Source organism: Ranitomeya imitator, chromosome 2, assembly GCF_032444005.1.
Source record: "Ranitomeya imitator isolate aRanImi1 chromosome 2, aRanImi1.pri, whole genome shotgun sequence".
NCBI classification, from domain to species: Eukaryota; Metazoa; Chordata; class Amphibia; order Anura; family Dendrobatidae; genus Ranitomeya; species Ranitomeya imitator.
In genome coordinates this window covers 282,305,930-282,325,249 of record NC_091283.1, presented here as the reverse complement: position 1 = coordinate 282,325,249, position 19,320 = coordinate 282,305,930, and the positions used below count along the sequence as shown (strand labels likewise).

Below are 19,320 nucleotides of genomic sequence, written 5' to 3'. Positions count from 1 at the left end.
GGGCGATAGGAAGCCAGTGAAGGGCTTGACACAGGGGAGAGGCTGGGGAATAGCGGCGGGACAGGTGGATTAGTCGGGCAGCAGAGTGTAGGATGGATTGGAGTGGTGCCAGAGTGCTAGAGGGGAGTCCAGAGAGTAGGAGGTTGCAGTAGTCGAGGCGGGAGATAAGGGCATGCACTAGCGTTTTTGCAGTGTTGCGGTCAAGGAAAGCACGGATCCAGGAAATATTTTTGAGTTTGAGACGACAGGAGGAGGCAAGGGCTTGGATATGTGGCTTGAAAGAGAGGGCAGAGTCGAGGATCACCCCGAGGCACCAGGCGTGTGGGACTGGGGATAGTGAGCAGCCATTGACATTGATGGATAGGTCTGGTGGAGGGGTAGAGTGAGATGGGGGAAAGATGATGAATTCTGTTTTGTCCATGTTCAGTTGTAGAAAGCGAGCAGAAAAGAAGGCTGAAATGGCAGACAGTGCGGGATTTTGGTAAGCAAGGAGGAGAGGTCAGGTCCGGAGAGGTAGATCTGCGTGTCATCAGCGTAAAGATGGTACTGCAAACCGTGGGATTCTATGAGCTGTCCCAGGCCAAAAGTGTAGATGGAGAAGAGTAGGGGTCCTAGAACAGAGCCTTGAGGAACACCGACTGACAAGGGGCAAAGTGAGGAGGTGGTGTGGGGGAGGGAGACACTGAATGTTCGGTCTGTCAGATATGACGAGATCCAGGAAAGGGCCAAGTCTGTGATGCCAAGAGATGAGAGGATTTGTAGCAAAAGGGAGTGGTCTACAGTGTCAAAGGCGGAAGACAGGCCCAGGAGAAGGAGGACAGAGTAGTGTTGCTTGCTCCTGGCAGTTAGTAGGTCATTGGTGACTTTAGTTAGGGCAGTTTCAGTTGAGTGATGGGAACGGAAGCCGGATTGTAACCGATCAAAGAGGGAGCAGGAGGAGAAGTGGGAGGACAGTTCAAGATGGACGTGTTGCTCCAGCAATTTGGAGGCATAAGGGAGAAGAGATATCGGGCGATAGCTAGACACAGAGGATGGGTCGAGGGAGGGCTTTTTGAGGATGGGTGTGATCTTGGCATGCTTGAAGGATGAGGGAAAGACACCTGTTGTGAGTGAGAGGTTGAAGAGGTGCGTTAGGGTTGGGATGAAGACCGTGGAAAGGTTAGGGATGAGGTGGGATGGGAGCGGGTCAAGCGTGCAGGTGGTGAGGTGTGATCTTGAAAGGAGGGTGGAGAGCTGATCTTCTGTCATGGTGGAGAAGCTGGTTTTTAAGGAGCAGGGTTGAGGAGCTAAGAGGGGTAGTGGGTGTATGCCCCATGTTTGGGTAAACCACTGTTTGGGCGCACATCGGAGCTCGGAAGGGAGGGAGCACCATTTGACTTTTTGAATGCAAGATTGGCTGGAATCAATGGTGGCGCCATGTCGCGTTTGGAGAGCCCCTGATGTGCCTAAACAGTGGAAACCCGTCAATTCTAACTCCAACACTAACCCCAACACACCCGTAACCCTAATCCCAAACCTAACACACCCCTAACCCTAATACCAACCATAACCCTAACACACCCCTAACCCTAACCACAAGCCTAACCCTAACTCCAACCCTAACTCTAGTTCCAATCCTAACCCTAAGTGCCCACATTGCGGATCCGCACAGTTTTTGAAAAATCCGCAGGCAAAACGCACTGCATTTTACTTGTGGATTTACAATGTTTTCTGTGCGCCTTTCACCTGCAGATTCCTATTGACGAACAGGTGTAAAACGCTGCGGAATCCGCACAATGAATTGACATGCTGCGGAACATACAACGCAGTGTTTCTGCCCGGTATTTTCTTTATTTTATCATTTTGCCTACCTATGGGGGTGATAAAGGGGGGGGGGGGGGGGGGTTACTTATAATTTTTTTTATTTTGATCACTGTGATAGGTTGTATCACAGTGATCAAAATGTACCTGGAATGAATCTGCCGGCCGATTCGGTGGGCGCACTGCACATGTGCCTGCCCTTTTGGAAGATGGCGGCGCCCATGGAGAAGACGGACGGACACCCAGAGGGACACCGGGACTTGGTAAGTATTGGGGGGTGGAAACGGACTGCGGGAGGGCGCAGGCAGAGAGAAGACTGATGGCGGCGGATCGCCGCTGTCAGTCAGTGGAGGGGGCAGGCAGATCGGGGTCTCCAGCCGTGGCCGATAATATTGCAGCATCGGCCATGGCTGGATTGTAATATTTCACCAATTTTCAGTTAACCCTTTCACCCGATCTGCAGGAACGCGATCCTGCTATGACGCCACATAGGCGTCATAGGTCGGATTGGCACAGGTCGGATTAACTCTCTATGTACCATTTTATTATGTTCATTACTAAGCACCGGGCTTGGTATTATCTATATATCTATCTATAGATTTATCTATTATCTATGTGTGTGTAAACATTATTCTTCAATGGAGTATATAAAGGAAAAGGTTGAACAAGAAATGACATCACAATTCTTTTTTTTTTTTGGTTAAATAATAGATCTTTATTAAAATGCACACAAAGCCACATGAAAATCAGCATCAAATCTGCACAGATTTTTCTGCCAAGAGATGCAGAATCTGCACAGAAAATTCCACAGGCAGATATGCAACGTGTGCACATACCTACAAACCCCATGCCCCCTCACAACAGCCACAAGGCACCCTGGATGCCCCTCTACATACCCCATCACACCAGCCCCCTGGACGCCCCTCTACATATCCATGCCCCCTCACAACAGCCACAAGGCGCCCTGGATACCCCTCTACATACCCCATGCCCCCTCACACCAGCCCCCTGGATGCCCCTCTACATACCCCATGCCCCCTCACACCAGCCACAAGGCACCCTGGATGCCCCTCTAAATACCCCATGCCTCCTCACAACAGCCACAAGGCACCCTGGATGCCCCTCTACATACCCCATGCCTCCTCACAACAGCCACAAGGCACCCTGGATGCCACTCTACATACCCCATGCCCCCTGGACGCCCCTCTACATATCCCATGCCCCCTCACACCAGCCCCCTGGATGCCCCTCTACATACCCCATGCCTCCTCACAACAGCCACAAGGCACCCTGGATGCCCCTCTACATACCCCATGCCCCCTGGACGCCCCTCTACATATCCCATGCCCCCTCACAACAGCCACAAGGCGCCCTGGATACCCCTCTACATACCCCATGCCCCCTCACACCAGCCCCCTGGATGCCCCTCTACATACCCCATGCCCCCTCACACCAGCCCCCTGGATGCCCCTCTACATACCCCATGCCTCCTCACAACAGCCACAAGGCACCCTGGATGCTCCTCTACATACCCCATGCCCCCTCACACCAGCCCCCTGGATGCCCCTCTACATACCCTATGCCCCCTCACACCATCCACACAGCACCCTGGATGCCCCATGCCCCCTCTACATACCCCATGCCTCCTCACAACAGCCCCCTGGATGCCCCTCTACAAGACCCATCACACCAACCCCCTGGATGCCCCTCTACATACCCCATGCTTTCTCACAGCAAATTACAACCTCAGAGCACTCAAACTGATTCCTGCATCCACATTCCCTTGTACAAGGCTCCATGGTGCCGCCCGAGTCCTCTCCTCACACAGCTCCATGGTGCGGCCCCACAGTCCTCTCCTCACACTGCACCATGCTGCGGCCCCTCGGTCCTCTCTTCACACGGCTCCATAGTGCAGCCCCTCGGTCCTCTTCTCACAATGCTCCATGCTGCAGCCCCTCGGTCCTCTACACATGGCTCCACGCTGCGGCCCCTCAGTCCTCTCCTCACAAGGCTCCATAGTGCAGCCCCTCGATACTCTCCTCACACGGCTCCACGCTGCAGCCCCCCGGTCCTCTCCTCACACGGCTCCACGCTGCAGCCCCCCGGTCCTCTCACACGGCTCCACGCTGCAGCCCCCCGGTCCTCTCCTCACACGGCTCCACGCTGCAGCCCCCCGGTCCTCTCCTCACACGGCTCCACGCTGCAGCCCCCCGGTCCTCTCCTCACACGGCTCCACGCTGCAGCCCCCCGGTCCTCTCCTCACACGGCTCCACGCTGCAGCCCCCCGGTCCTCTCCTCACACGGCTCCACGCTGCAGCCCCCCGGACCTCTCCTCACACGGCTCAACGCTGCAGCCCCCCAGTCCTCTCCTCACACGGCTCCACGCTCGTCCCCCGGTCCTCTCCTCACACTGCTCCACACTGCAGCCCCTCGGTCCTCTCCTCACACGGCTCCACACTGCAGCCCCTCGGTCCTCTCCTCACACGGCTCCACACTGCAGCCCCTCGGTCCTCTCCTCACACGGCTCCACACTGCAGCCCCTCGGTCCTCTCCTCACACGGCTCCATGCTGCGGCCCCCCGGTCCTCTCCACACTGCTCCATGCTGCAGCCCCCCGGTCCTCTCCTCACACGGCTCCACGCTGCAGCCCCCCGGTCCTCTCCTCACACGGCTCCATGCTGCGGCCCCCCGATCCTCTCCTCACTGCAGCCCCTCGGTCCTCTCCTCACACGGCTCCACGCTGCAGCCCCCCGGTCCTCTCCTCACACGGCTCCACGCTGCAGCCCCCCGGTCCTCTCCTCACACTGCGGCCCCTCGGTCCTCTCCTCACACGGCTCCACACTGCGGCCCCCCCCCCCATCCTCTCCTCACACGGCTCCACGCTGCAGCCCCCCGGTCCTCTCCTCACACGGCTCCATGCTGCAGCCCCTCGGTCCTCTCCTCACATGGCTCCATGCTGCGGCCCCCCGGTCCTCTCCTCACACGGCTCCACGCTGCGGCCCCCCGGTCCTCTCCTCACACGGCTCCACGCTGCAGCCCCCCGGTCCTCTCCTCACACGGCTCCACGCTGCAGCCCCTCGGTCCTCTCCTCACACGGCTCCACGCTGCAGCCCCCCGATCCTCTCCTCACACGGCTCCACGCTGCAGCCCCTCGGTCCTCTCCTCACACGGCTCCACGCTGCAGCCCCCCGGTCCTCTCCTCACACGGCTCCACGCTGCAGCCCCTCGGTCCTCTCCTCAGACGGCTCCACACTGCAGCCCCTCGGTCCTCTCCACACTGCAGCCCCCCCGATCCTCTCCTCACACGGCTCCATGCTGCGGCCCCTCAGTCCTCTCCTCACACGGCTCCACGCTGCAGCCCCTCGGTCCTCTCCTCACACGGCTCCACACTGCAGTCCCTCGGTCCTCTCCTCACACGGCTCCATGCTTCAGCCCCCCAGTCCTCTCCTCACTGCAGCCCCCCGGTCCTCTCCTCACATGGCTCCACACTGCAGCCCCTCGGTCCTCTCCTCACACGGCTCCACACTGCAGCCCCTCGGTCCTCTCCACACTGCAGCCCCCCCCCCCGGTCCTCTCCTCACACGGCTCCATCCATGCTGCGGCCCCCCAGTCCTCTCCTCACTGCAGCCCCTCGGTCCTCTCCTCACACGGCTCCACACTGCAACCCCTCGGTCCTCTCCACACTGCAGCCCCTCGGTCCTCTCCTCACACGGCTCCACACTGCAGCCCCTCGGTCCTCTCCTCACACGGCTCCACACTGCAGCCCCTCGGTCCTCTCCACACTACAGCCCCCTCCTCACACAGCTCCACGCTGCAGCCCCTCAGTCCTCTCCTCACACGGCTCCACACTGCAGCCCCCCGGTCCTCTCCTCACACGGCTCCACACTGCAGCCCCTCGGTCCTCTCCTCACGCGGCTCCACACTGCAGCCCCTCGGTCCTCTCCTCACACGGCTCCACACTGCAGCCCCTCGGTCCTCTCCTCACACGGCTCCACACTGCAGCCCCCTCGGTCCTCTCCTCACACGGCTCCACACTGCAGCCCCTCGGTCCTCTCCTCACACGGCTCCACACTGCAGCCCCTCGGTCCTCTCCTCACACGGCTCCACACTGCAGCCCCTCGGTCCTCTCCTCACACGGCTCCACACTGCAGCCACTCGGTCCTCTCCTCACACGGCTCCACACTGCAGCCCCTCGGTCCTCTCCTCACACGGCTCCACACTGCAGCCCCCTCGGTCCTCTCCTCACACGGCTCCACACTGCAGCCCCTCGGTCCTCTCACCTCCATGCTGCGGCCCCCCCGGTCCTCTCCACACTGCTCCATGGTTCAGCCTCTCATTTCCCTCGTCTCTTCTCCAGCACCAGCTTCCTCCCTTGCTATCGGCTCGTCAATAAAGGAGGCCCCGCCCCTTCCGGTGACATCAGGACTTCAAGGAATCACTCCTCCCCCTCAAGAAATCAACTCCAATCTAGATGCTACCGCCACATATGTGGAGTGCGGCTCTGCAGGTGGAGGTAAGTGGAGATTCCCCATTACTGAGCGCGGGGGACATTAACCCCTTCTGCTTTAAGACTCTTTTGGTGTCGTTGTCACCACTTTATAAGAATCATAACATTTTTGTTCGGTTTCCTGTAATAGATACATACGACCCAACTATGGAGGACAGGAAGTGAGGGAACAGATTGTTCTCCTAGTACAGGGCCCCTTTCCTGGCCCCCACACAGTGTAATGCCCCTTATGCAGTTTATTTGATGCCCCCATTATGCCCCTGTAATCAGGTGACCGGATACAACACACCGACAAACACAAGGCGGAAGTAACCAATATAATTATTTATTTCCTGATAATGGGAATTGTGATCACTATGGCAACAGTGAATAATGCAGAACAGGGTGATTACGAGGTGAAATATACAATATTAGATATACAATGAATTCTCCGCCTCACTCTCACTGTAATATCAGCCTCTAACCACATGTTATTTTAGTTACTGACAAGGGTGATTTTCCTGACTCCTATAGTCGCCAACACTCTACTCTGTGAACACCGGCCATAGCGGGGTCTCCGCCTTCTCCTGTTAGGCCATAAGACACGTAACGGCAGCGTCTTTTCAATGACATGATCATACTGGCACCATGGTATACCCTGATGAGCACAACGAAACGCGCCAGGAAAAAGAAGGAAAGTTTCCACCGCTGAACCTCGATAAAGGGTTGCGTGATTGACTCGATCCACGCTGGTGAGATCTTTCTGAGTTACAAAGTATGCCAGTTATTCATGTCGCGGTAATCCCCTCCTGATAAGGAGAGAGGTGGGAGGTTCACTCTTGAGAATATGCACTAACAGAGTACGATGCTGTATCAATAGGTGACACCACCCCGGGACTGTTTTCTGCTGGTATAGTTGACCCCGATATCCTGCAAATTGTCAGCCTGTTTGGATACATGGCTATAGGAGAGGGTCTTCTTTGTGGCAAGTAGATGGCCTCGATGATCTTTCACAGGGACCCATCTGATATTAGTCATACACACTGATATTAGTACAGGAGGTCCAGGTGAATTATATATTTATTCATGGACTATATAGCCTGCCAACTGAGTTTTCTTTTTTAGACTACCGTAATTATATGATGTGGAGGTCGCAATATGTGGGCGAGACTACACGTGTAAGACTGTCGGCCTAAGTCCGATCCTTCAAGGATAGAGTCTAAAAATCTGTATATGTTTTCTGACTCTAATATAAAAAAACGGATCGTTAGACAAAAATAGGGGCTTCTTGGATAGAAAACTACCATACTCTTTGATTTGCACTCCACAACGATTTAGTGTTGTTTGTGGCAGGCATAGTCTGGACTCCAGGTCTTGACCAGCGAAGGTCTGGTTCTCGGGCCTTTGCTGGCATTGAATGGAGTCTGGACTCGTCTGGTGCCGCCTGGGTTCTGCCGCCACAACCAGCTGCCTCGGGCACTTTACCGTGGCCTGGTACCTCAGATTCTTCCCTGGCACCCCATTGTTTTCTTTGGCGTCAAATCTGTTCTGACTTTGGGGCTATGGTCTTCATAGTAACAGGAAACTACATCATCAAGGTCACCTGACCTTGTGTACCTTCTAGAATCTTTCTTCCTGAAACTCTCCCTCTTCCCATTGATTCCGCAGGGTCCCTTCCTGATGACAGATGGCAGTATTTTTGTACAAATGCCACACAGCCCTGAGGATTTGTTCTTCTTATGACACACCTTTTTACACCCCTTATGCAGTATATATTATGCCCCTCACACAGTATAAAGTTTCCACAGTACTAACATCTCTCACACAAAAGATATTTCCACAATTCCGCCATACCCCCATACATAGTATAATCTTCTCATAGTATAATCTCACAGTCCCACCATTCTCTCCACACAGTATGATGTTTCCATAGTACCATCATCCCACCACACACAGTATAATGTTCCCACAGTACCACCATCCTCCTACATAGTATAATGTTCCCACAATAGCAGGTTCGCACACACACAGTATAATATTCCCACAGTACCGCCATCCCCCTACATAGTAAAATGTTCCCACAATATCTGGTTCCCATACACAGAGGATAATGTTTCCCCAGGACTGATATCCCCCTCACACACAGTATAATGTTCCCACAGTACCGCCATCCCCCTACATAGTAAAATGTTCCCACAATATCTGGTTCCCATACACAGAGGATAATGTTTCCCCAGGACTGATATCCCCCTCACACACAGTATAATGTTCCCACAGTACCGCCATCCCCCTACATAGTAAAATGTTCCCACAATAGCGGGTTCCCATATACAGAGGATAATGTTTCCCCAGAACTGGTATCCCCCTCACACACAGATAATCAGCCACAGCTTAGAATAACCAACTGTTGCACAACTCTCAGGGTAAACAGTATATAGCAGCTAGAAGAGTTTTTCCCATTTGTTAAAACATAACCTTTACTAGTTACATTTAAAATGGACAAACTAAACACATACAATTAAAAAAAAAGTGCTTATGACAAAAACTGTGCTCTAATAAAAAACTGGCTTGATCTCACCAATTATGGATGAAAGGGTCCCCACCCTGGTTATGTGGCGTCCAGGGAGGGTCCACTGTGGCAGAATGGGGTAGAGGATATGGGGACCTTTTCCCTAAACCCCTGTCATGCCCCAGCAGTAACTCCTGTCCTCACAAGGACAGGCCCCGAGTGAGCCCCACTATGGACACCCCCAACAGGAATAGAAAATACAGATGCCTCCCTACCACAGTTTTCGTCATGAGCACTTTTTTTTGGTATTGTATGTGTTTAGTTTGTCCATTTTAAATTTAACTAGTAAAGGTTATGTTTTAACAATTGGGAAAACTCTTCTAGCTGCTATATACCCCCTCACACACAGTATAATGTTCTCACAGTACTGCCTTCCCCCACTTTCTAACATTCCCACACTACTGCCCCGTACATGCACAATATGGTACCATCCACCCCACCAACAGCCTCACAGCTAATTAAGAAATACTCACTTAAGGTACCGTCACACTCAGCAACTTTACAACGAGAACAAAAACGATCCGTGACGTTGCAGCGTCCTGGATAGCGATCTCGTTGTGTTTGACACACAGCAGTGATCTGGATCCTGCTGTGACATCGCTGGTCGGAGCTAGATGTCCAGAACTTTATTTGGTCGTCAGGTCGGCGTGATTCATCATGTTTGACAGCAAAAGCAACGATGCCAGCAACGTTTTACATGGAGCTAACAACCAGCGAGAATGATAAGTGAGTCGCCGTTACGCAACTGGATCACTCCTGCATCGTTCTGGAGTTGCTGTGTTTGACATCTCTACAGCGACCTAAACAGCGACGCTGCAGCGATCGGCTCGTTGTCTATATCGCTGCAGCGTCGCTGAGTGTGACGGTACCTTTAGCCTCTTTCATGGTGCAGATACTAATGAACCCAGGATCTATGAGATGTTTACCATATAATAGTTGGATAAGCAGGAGTGTCTCATCCATAAAGGTAGCCCACTCGATCGCTATTACAGTGGGTACGGAAAGCATTGAAACCCCATTAAATTTTTCACTCTTTGTTTCATTGCAGCCATTTCGTAAATTTAAAAATGTTCATTTTTTTCTCACTAATAATGTACACTCTGCACCCCATCTTGACTGATAAAAAAAAAACAGAAATGTAGAAATTTTTGAAAATGTATTAAAAAAGAAAAACTGAAATATCACATGGTCATAAGTATTCAGACCCTCTGCTCAGTATTGAGTAGAAGCACCTTTTGAGCTAGTACAGCCATGAATCTTCTTGGGAATGATGCAACAAGTTTTTCACACCTGGATTTGGGGATCCTCAGCCATTCTTCCTTGCAGATCCTCTCCAGTTCCGTCAGGTTGGATGGTGAATGTTGGTGGACAGCCATTTTCAGGTCTCTCCAGAGATGCTCAATTGGGTTTAGGTCAGGGCTCTGGCTGGGCCAGTCAAGAATGGTCACAGAGTTGTTCTGAAGCCACTCCTTTGTTATTTTAGCTGTGTACTTGGGGTCATTGTCTTGTTGGAAGGTGAACCTTCGGCCAAGTCTTAGGTTGTTTCATTCAACTTTAGTCTACTGTGTATGGGGGTGTAAGATGGCCACTGGATGAGTCCTTGAGGAGAGATATCTGTCATTGCGGCTATTAGATGTGGTGATGTGAGCTCGGAAGCACGCTCCAACACATATAGTGCTGAGAGAGTTATTAAGCCATTCCATGGCTGGGTTTTACGAGCAGTCATAAGAGATGGGTCGCAATGACTGATCGCATATTCCAACCCCAGGGGTGCAGTTTGGCAGATAAAATGGAGGCCGAGCCTCTCATTCAGTGTCTGGAGCTGAATGTGTGGATCTCCTGTGTGTTGGTCTGTGCTAAAGAATCGGACACTATCCTGAGCAGGCGGACCCGCTGTATGTTGTATGGACTTTTTACTTTACGTTTTCACTTTGTGCCAGAAAAGGCTGTTCTTTTGTTTTGCTATCCTGAGCGGTTTACGAAGTTTAAATAAACTTGCCTGGACGTTGCAGCAATGCCACTGTCTGTGCCGACCTCAACCGCAGCCGAGTGAGTACAAACCTCTACAATTGGTGCTAGAAGAACGGGCACGAATCCCGAGGGGCAGATACCGCATGTCCTGGGTGAAACCAACTGCGGGAGCAAAAGCCGACAACACGGAGGAGTCAGTAAATTAACTGGTGCAGGCTAATCCTCAGTAGCAACAGATGTGGCAGCAGCCTCCGGAGCAGGGGGCGGAGGTCCTGGCACCATATTTAACGTGGGAACCACAGAAGGTTTATTATGACTTGGTGTTGTAGGACGAAAAGAGTACAACAGGTTAAAAGCTGAGATCTTGGCACGCTTAGGAGTGACTCTGACTGTCAGGGCGCAGCGGGTGGATTAGTCGGCCTATCGCAGTGACAAACCTCCCCGATCCCAAATATTTGACCTCCTATACCTGGTCCAAAAATGGTTGCAACCTGAATCCTCCTTCATCAGCACAGATGGTGGAAAAGGTTGTCATGGACAGGTAAATACACTCCCTACCAAGGCCGGTGCAATCCTGGGATGCCCAGGGAGATCCCCGTAATGCCGATGACCTAGCGAGTCTGGTGCAGAGATACCAGGCAGTCAAGAGTTACTTGGGGAAGGTCATGATACTATTGGGCTGCCTGATCATACACACTGTTGTTACCAGTGATGTTAACTCCAAACAGGACGTATTTATCATAATAGTAATATGTACTTGTCATTTTGGCTCAAACTGCTTGAATTTTTACATCATTTTAACAATACAAATTAAAATGTATTTGTTTTAAAATATACTTTCTGCAATGTAGCCGCTTTTCCCTACAAAATGCTATATGTAAGGCTGTGATATTGCAGTATCACCTACCTATTTAACATATATACAGCAATATCTCCTATATATTGTAGTTATAGCAGTCACAATATCACTTATATCATGTATAGAGACTGGTGTATCTATATACATGTTATAGTGGATACTGTGACTGCTATAACTACAATATATATGTGATACAGCTGTATATATGTTACATAGGTGATACTGCGAATATACACACCAGTCACAGTATCACCTATATTATATGTATATACAGCAGAGTCGCAGTATCACCTATATAATGTATATGCAGTCTATATACATTATATAGGTGGTACTGCGAGTGCTGTATATACAGTACATAAAACAAAGTTTCCATATTGGAACTCACCCAGGTCCCTGAGATGGGTGAGGATGTAATGTTAAGGTGGGGCGTGCAGAGGAGCGGATCCCTGGCTGGGACTGGTGGTGAGTATAGCAGTAACCAAAAAAGATGCTCTGACACTGGTACTGGCCAGCGTCAGACAGAAGAGCCCCGCGCGCGCTGAGGCGGCCCTTTCAAACTTGTACTGAAGGCCCTGTGTGCACACTCTGACAGAGGCGGCCGCCATGCGTGCATGTGCTGACAAGCGCCGCCGCAACCCTTGTCAGCGAGTGCAAGCGACAGAGCACGCGCACACAGGGCCTCTATTAAGGCATTTTAAAGGGCCGGCAGCCCACTTTGTATTACAGAGCTGCCTGCAAATCGGGCATCTACCCGGCTAGGCAGATTAGCAATCCAGGCCTGGGCCCGATGCCCTTATGGCGGCCTTGTCTACAGTGCATGTTGGGAAGGGGTTAACTTTTTAAAATCTATTAAATAATTAATTTAAAAAAAGTGACAAGGGGTCCCCGCTATTTTTAAATACCACCCAAGGTAAAGAAGACAGCTGGGGCTGATATTATCAGGCTGGGAAGGTCGATTAATATTAGCCCCATTCCATCCTAAAAATACCAGCTTGCAGCAGCACCAGAATTGGTGCATCACAATAAATGTACCAATTCTGGCATTTTACCTGGCTCGTTAGGGGTGCATATGCAATCTGGGTAATATGTTTGAGGGTTGATGTTAGCTATGTAGTGTAGTTAACAAAAATGGAAGGGACACCACATAATTTTTTAAAATTATTTATTTATTTAGTAACCAGCAGTGACCTTGGAGTCTGATATGCATCCAGGCGTCTTCACCATTCCATTTGAGCACTGATTCCATCCATTTCGGTGATTTTCCTGCCCCCCACATCCCTCGTGTTAGGGTCTACTGGTAAAATGCTTCTCATTGATTTCCATTATACTTGGTACTCAAGTCTGAACTTACAACCTGCTTGATTCGATTAATGGGCACTCAAGCATTTTAGTGGTCGCTCATCACTAGTGAATACAATTAATAACACTTCAGTGAAATTACAGGAATATGTGGCAGATACTTGATGGATCTTCGGCTTTCTGGATCGGTTTCTCCTGTAGGTCCTAGTAAACACTCCAAGAGAAGATCCTGTCAGAACCATGATTTAAGATTCATCAGGTTTCGGTACAAGCAGAGTTTCATGGAGACAGCATGGAAAGGGAGTAGAAGTGTGAAAACGCACCTGTTGCCACGTTCTGCGGTCGGACGCCTTTTTTAAGCATGTGTCATATCTCTTGGGTGTTCCTTATATAGTGATTATAACATGACAAGAAGATCCCGAATGTCAGATCCAATACACATATGTGACATAAAGATAATAAATGACACAAGAAACAACAAGGAAAAGGGAAAGAAAGAAACAACCACTGCACCTCCATAGAGTGACAGGATCATAACTTATTAATACGAGAAATATATTGCACAGGGGATATCGCAGCAAGTTCCCTGGAAACACAGAATTAGAAATGATTCTTTCTCCGCAGTTTCTATAGGACTTAATACATTCCTGAGTCCGGAGAGTAATAGAAATACGGCAGAAAACAGAGGAAGAAAGTTCAGAGAAGAAGCTTCATAGAAAGACATTGAAGTTACAGACGCCATTTAACCCTTTGGGAGAAAGTGATTCCAGCACTTTACCGATTAAATCCCACCAGAACTGTAGCAGGTAAAGACCCCAATATCCACAGGTGTCCCTTCTAATTGGGGGGAAACTATCACCTCTAATAATTCTCGGACATTTCTGACAAACACGGAAAAGTGCCCCTTTATGGAGGTGACAGAAAGTCTGTTTAGTCCCTTTAGCTTCATAGTATCAGCTCTAATCCAATGGCGAGAGAGCGATTTACCCTGAAGAGTCACAGATTGTGGGGTTGGTATAAAATGTTATATTTGGGGGGTTCGTGTTGTCTCCTTATAAGAATCACAATGGTTTTGTTCCTTTTCCACTCATAGATATAAACGACCCAACTATGAAAGACGGGAACAAGAAACATATTTTCTCCTTCGCCACATTGGGGGTCACAGGACCATGGGTGTTATGCTGCTATCACTAGGAGGCTGACACTAAGTTGAGACAAAAAGAGTTGCTCCTCCCCTGCAGTATACACCCTCATGCTGGCTTCCAGAGACCCAGTTCAAGCTTAGTGTCCATAGGAGGCACACTGGATTTAACGTTTTTTACCGGACGAAGGGACAACGGAACCTTTCAAGGCTCCGATCTCCCCGAACCAACAACAGGCGAGTACGGGAGTTTTACCTCTCCGTATCCTTTCCTGTGATGTGGGATGCCACTGCCTGAACTCATTTTTTTGGGGCGACGGGCCCCTTCTAGGGCACCGATCTCCCCCCCCCCCCCTTACAGACGAGCACATGGAGTGTCCTCCATGTATCCTCTTCTGCAGCCAGGCCTATTGCCGGACATTCTGCCGTGCCCACCAGGTTTTACCCTCGGCTGTTCAGAGGCTCTCTACTTTGTGGCATCCGTGCAGCCCCCACTGCATCACCACTGAGAAAGCGGATGATGGAAGGAGGCGGACGGTTCCTATCCACCCCCCTCTTATGGGGATGGTGGATAGAGGCTTCCCCAACCCTGCATCGTCCTAACCACCCCGGGCATAGCTAACCTGCTGCGAGCTGCTCCAAATTCCCCTCCATACCGGGTAAGTGCCACATGGGGGGGGTAGGTCTTTCTGGCGGTTCCGGAGGGCTCATCTGTCAGGATTCCCGCAGGGCTGCTAGGGGCGTTTTCCGGCAGTCCGCAGCCGGGCTGAGGCCATAAATTTAGTCCCCGGCTTCGGCCTAGCGTGGGCCGCATCCTGATAGGCCCCGCCCACCACTCGCATCATCTTGCGGCTCCGCCCCCGGACCTGGCGCTTCTCGCTCTCTGTGAGATTACCCTCACAACCCCTGGCGGCCATCTTTTTTCCTCTGCATGCCACAGCTCCATCAGGCCTGCACGTGCCAGCGCTTTTTCTTCTGGACGCCGGTCTTCTCTTCTATCAGCGCCACCTCATCTCTTTGCGGGACCCAGGATCCAGGTAATGAGACCGCGTTAGGTGCTTCCCTGCAGCATTACCCTCGCTTTCAATCCAGCAGCGTTTCTTGTTACTTATGTTAGGGTAGATCAGGTCGCAGTCAAGGGCCAAAAAGACGACCAAGGTGCATACTATCTTTTTTACTGCGTGTACCACCTGCCAGGCTCCACTCCCTGCCTCAAAGCTCCCCTCTCTGCTCACCCTGCGATGCCCAATGTAACCAGGAACCCTCCACCGCCACCGACCTTAGTCTATCTAGCCCTCCTGAGTGGGCCGCATCACTGTCACAGTCCATGGATTCTTTAGCCAGAGCGATTAAATCCCTTCATGACCCCTCTGGGGAGCGGGGCGCTCTTTTTCCTGGGTTAAGAGATCCCTCCATAACAAGGGAATCGTCGGCTAGCAGGGGCTGCTCTCACCGGAAGGAGGAACGGTCATCCAAAAAACGGATTCGAACTACCTCTCCTTAGCATTCACCACGCCATTCAGCCTCTGGTAGCTTCACTTCTCGCTCACCCTCTCCAGGGGCTTGTAGCGATCACGACTCTGAGTATGAGTCTGATGCATCCTTAGATCCGGATTCTCCGGAGTTTAGATCTACTGTTGACTCCCTCATCGAGGCAGTCAATCATGCGCTAAAAGTGGATGATGACCCTAATTCGGCCCCGGACCATTCGGCTTCCTTTACGAGAACCAAACGTTCTCATAAGGTGTTCACCTCTCATCCAGATTTCCTGGATATAGTCCGGCAACACAGGGAGTGACGGATAAGTGCTTTACGGGCAAAAAGGCCCTGGAATCGAAGTATCCCTTTTCCGCAGAAAAGGGATACTTTTTCTTGTTAAAGATTGAACGGAACCTCCACTAGTAGATCCTCCGGTATCGCGCTTGGCTACCAAAATGCTCTTATCCGTACCTGATGGGGCTTCAATTAAAAATACCACAGAACGCCAGTTAGATTCCCTGGCTCGCTCAGTGTATGAAGCCTCAGGTTCCTCTCTATTTCCTTCCTTCGCTGCGGCTTGGGTCACCAAAGCAATGGTTTTCTGGGCAGATGCCCTTGCAAAATCTATTCAGGAACAGGATCTTCCGTCTGAGGCGGCAGGTCTTGCCAAACAAATTGCCATGGCTGGAGATTATATGTGTAACCATCTTTAGATGTAGCGGACTGTGCGGACAGCAACTGTGGCTTCAAACGCCATCACCATTAGGAGAGCTATTTGGCTTAGAGAGTGGCGTGCAGATTCCTCCTCAAAAAAGTCTCTGATTTCCCTTCCCTTTCAGAGCGGACGTCTCTTTGGAGAAAAATTAGACCAGCTTATTTCTCATGCTACAGGGGGGAAGAGCAAGTTCCTCCCGCAGCACAGGCCTAAAGCTGCCTTTCAGCTCCAACAATATTTTCATTTTCGGCCCTTTCGCAGTAGCCCATTCTGATCCAACTCCACAGCCTCGTCCAGATCAGAACGTTCTCCACACACAGAGACTCTCGACCTTCATACAGGCCGAATCGGTGCACCCTATATTGGACCTGAAGCTCCTAATTAAGTACGTAGAGGTTCGGCACTTCAGGATGGAGTCCCTCCGGTCAGTCATTTCCTCAATGGAGACAGGGAAGTTCCTAGCATCAATAGACATCAAAGATGCTTATCTTCATATCCCAGTCTTCCCACCACATCAAAGGTTTCTCCGTTTCGCCATCCAAGATGACCATTTTCAATTCACGGCCTTACCCTTCGGCCTTGCCACTGCGTCCAGGGTATTCACAAAGATCATGGCAGCTGTCATGGCCATTCTTCACTCCCGAGGAGTGGTCGTGTTGCCATACTTAGACGCCCTACTGATAAAAGGTCCATCTTATCAGGTCTGCGAGGCAAGCGTCCGCATTACCTTGGATTCTCTTTCGCGCCTGGGCTGGTTAATCAACTTGGACAAGTCCTCCCCCGTTCCTGCCTGACAGATCTCTTTCCTAGGCATCATCCTGGATACGTCAAAGGGGCTGGTCTTGCTCCCTCGATCCAAGGCCCAAGAGCTTCAGCAGGGAGCTCGGACGCTCTGTCGTCCTCGTCCGCAGTCCATTCAGTTTGCCATGAAGATCCTGGGGAAAATGGTGGCCGCAATAGAAGCGGTTCGCCCCTTACAACAGGCTCTGCTGGACAATTGGGACAGGAGTCCCTTATCCCTCGATCGGCCATGTCCTCTGTCTCCACGGATCAGGCAAGCCCTCAAATGGTGGACTCTGGGATCATCTCTCTTCCAGGGAAGGTCTTTTCTCCCGATCCGCTGGCTGGTGGTAACTACCGACGCCAGTCTCCTCGGTTGGGGAGCGGTGTCTCGACACCACACTGCCCAGGGGCGTTAGACAATTAGGGAGTCGAGACTACCCATAAACATCTTGGAGATTCGAGCGATCAGACTTGCCCTGAGACGTTTTCACTTCCTGCTCGCGGGTCACCCAATTCAAATTCAATCGGACAACGTCACAGCGGTGGCGTACATAAACCATCAGGGGGTACCCACAGCAGGGCGGCGTTGCAAGAGGTCTCCCACATTCGCCGTTGGGCCGAGGCCAACCACTCCACCATTTCCGCAGTGCACATTCCAGGCGTCGAGAACTGGGCGGTGGATTTTCTCAGCCATCAGGGTCTTGCCTCGGGGGAGTGGGAACTCCATCCAGAGGTTTTCCGGCAAATCTGCCTTCACTTGGGAACTCCGGACGTGGATCTGATGGCGTCCAGACTGAACGCCAAAGTTCCCAATTTCATAGCAAGTTTTCGGGATTGGGGTGGACGCACTGATATTCCCATGGCATCGGTTCCAACTCCCGTACGTGTTTCCTCCGCTTCCCTTACTGCCGTAAGTGATCCGAAAAATCAAGACGGAGGGGGTTCCGGTGATTCTTGTCGCCCCGGACTGGCCATGTCGCGCATGGTACGTGGAGCTCGTTCAACTCGTATCCGACGTCCCCTGGCGGTTACCAGACCGCCCAGATCTGCTTCGCCAAGCGCCGATCTACCACCAGAGCTTAGGGGCCTTACGTTTAACGGCGTGGCTGTTGACACCTGGATTCTAACTCAAGCTGGTTTCTCCCAGCAGGTCATTCCCACCATGATAAGCGCTTGCAAAGCGTCTTCTGCTTGCATTTATCACCGCACCTGGAAAACCTTCTTCTCATGGTGCATGCTCCGTGGTCGCCCTCCGCTTGTTTTCTCAATTCCTTCCATCTTGGATTTTCTCCAGTCCGGCTTGGATTCCGGCCTGGGGCTCAGTTCCCTCAAGGGTCAGATCTCAGCGTTATCTGTGTTGTTCCAACGTAAGATTGCTGCCAACTTGCAAGTCAGGACCTTCATTCAAGGGGTCTCCCACATGGTACCCCTCTACAGAATGCCGTTAGACCTGGGATCTCATTTTGGTTTTGAGTGTTCTTCAGGAATCTCCGTTTGAACCTCTGCAGGATGTCCCGGTCACTGTCCTCTACTGGAAGGTGGCCTTCAGAGTTGGCCGCACTATCCTGCCGGGCGCCTTTCCTTTCCTTCCACCAGGACAAAGTAGTCCTACGCCCATCTCCGTCCTTTCTCCCTAAGGTGGTTTCATCTTTCCACCTTAATGAAGATATCATTCTTCCCTTCTTCTGCCCACAGCCGAAACATAGGGTCAAAAAGGCCCTTCACACCCTGGACGTTGTACGGGCCCTTAGGAGGTACATTTCTAAAACTGCTCCTTTCCGCAAATCAGACTCCCTCTTTGTGCTCCCGAAGGGTCACAGAAAGGGTTTAGCCGCGTCTAAGGCCATGATAGCCAGATGGATCCATTCAGCTATTCAAGAATCCTATCGGGTCAGGGGCAGTCCTATCCCGGCGGGGATTAGAGCACACTCTACTCGGTCGATGGGTGCTTCCTGGGCCATCCGGCACCAGGCAACAGCGGAGCAGGTTTGCAAGGCCGCAACATGGTCTAGCCTGCATACTTTCACAAGGCACTACAATGTCCACATTCAATCTTCTGGGGATGCGGCCCTTGGCAGACGTATTCTGCAGGCGGCTGTCGCACATTTATAGTCAGATGGTACACGGAGTTACTTGGTTGTTTTGTTTCCCATCCAGGGACTGCTTTGGGACATCCCATGGTCCTGTGTCCCCCAATGTGGCGAAGGAGAAATAGG

At 51.6% G+C, this 19,320-nt stretch overlaps 1 pseudogene; it reads left to right on the top strand.

Annotated features, from left to right (window-relative positions):
• The first annotated feature begins 6,254 nt into the window (after nt 1-6,254).
• LOC138663141 (zinc finger protein 585A-like) overlaps nt 6,255-19,320 on the top strand; it is a 38,414-nt pseudogene continuing 25,348 nt past the window's right edge.